The 1,186-nt window shown below is 39.2% G+C and overlaps 1 pseudogene; it reads right to left on the reverse strand.

Moving 5' to 3' along the window:
• Nucleotides 1-2: 2 nt before the first annotated feature.
• On the reverse strand, nt 3-622 carry LOC105515603 (annotated as a pseudogene).
• Nucleotides 623-1,186: the final 564 nt, after the last annotated feature.

Consider the following 1,186-nt stretch of genomic DNA (forward strand, 5'->3'; position numbering starts at 1 on the left):
ATCTCTTGCTTTGACAGGGCTTTCCTAACTTCACAGTTGTGGCCATTCACCGTATGCTATTTCTGAATGACAGTCTTATCCACAGAGTTACGGTCGTCAAAGGTTACAAAGGCAAAGCCCCTTTTCTTGCCACTGCCTCAGTCAGTCATGATTTCAGTCACTTCAATTTTTCCGTACTGTTCAAAATAATCTCTTAGGTGATGTTCTTCAGTGTCTTAATGCCACCAACAAATATCTTTTTCACAGTTAAGTGGGCACCTGGTCTTTGAGAATCTTCTCTTGAGACAGCTCTCTTTGGTTCCACAACTCTTCCATCCACCATGTGTGGCCTTGCGTTCATGGCTGCATCTGCCTCCTCCACAGTGGCGTATGAGACAAACTCAAAGCCCTTGGAGCACTTGGTGTTTGGATCTCTCATTACCACACAGTCCGCAAGCGTTCCTCATTGCTCATAATGGCTCTCCAGGCTCTCATCACTTGTTTCAAAGTTCAGCCCTCCAATGAAGAGCTTCCTCAGCTGTCTGGGCTCTTTAGGAGACTCTGACTTAGACAAGACGGCTGGGAGAAGAGAGACTTTAACGATGCTTCTTCGGTGGTGTCCAGGGGCAGAAAGGCAAGACATAGTTTTAAATTTCCATTATGGTTTGTCTTTTGACTCAGGATTATTTAGAATATTTCACACTTCAAAATTTATTTTATTCTTAGTTTAGCTTCCCCCATACTATGTGTTATTTTGTTTGTGTTTCAGTTCTTTTTACATATTTAAATCTTACAAGACATTATTATTTCATATAGTCAATATTCATTTATATTTATCCACATATTCATATTTTCAATTTGTCTAAGAAAGATACGAGTATTCAAATACAATAACCATAAAAAAGCTGTAATTTTTTGCTTGTAAGGAGTGGAGAGCTGTAATACAATGTACAACCTCTCTGAACAAAGCAAGAGATATTCACACGGAAGCATGGAATTCCGAGACTGAAAAACTTTAAGAAACAAGAGTATTTAGAGATCATTTTACTTTCGGCCATGGATACCTTGTATTTGGAATGGCTGTTGTTACTTGATCGACTTTCAGGCATGTGGTAACTAGAGTAGGATTGTTGCTAATTGGCTGACATTCTGAAGTGAAGAAATGTCATGGGCTGTTTTTCTCCTCTTTTCTTTTCTTCTCTTTTCT

Source organism: Colobus angolensis, unplaced genomic scaffold (genome assembly GCF_000951035.1).
Source record: "Colobus angolensis palliatus isolate OR3802 unplaced genomic scaffold, Cang.pa_1.0 Scaffold2646, whole genome shotgun sequence".
In the NCBI taxonomy this organism is placed as follows: domain Eukaryota; kingdom Metazoa; phylum Chordata; class Mammalia; order Primates; family Cercopithecidae; genus Colobus; species Colobus angolensis.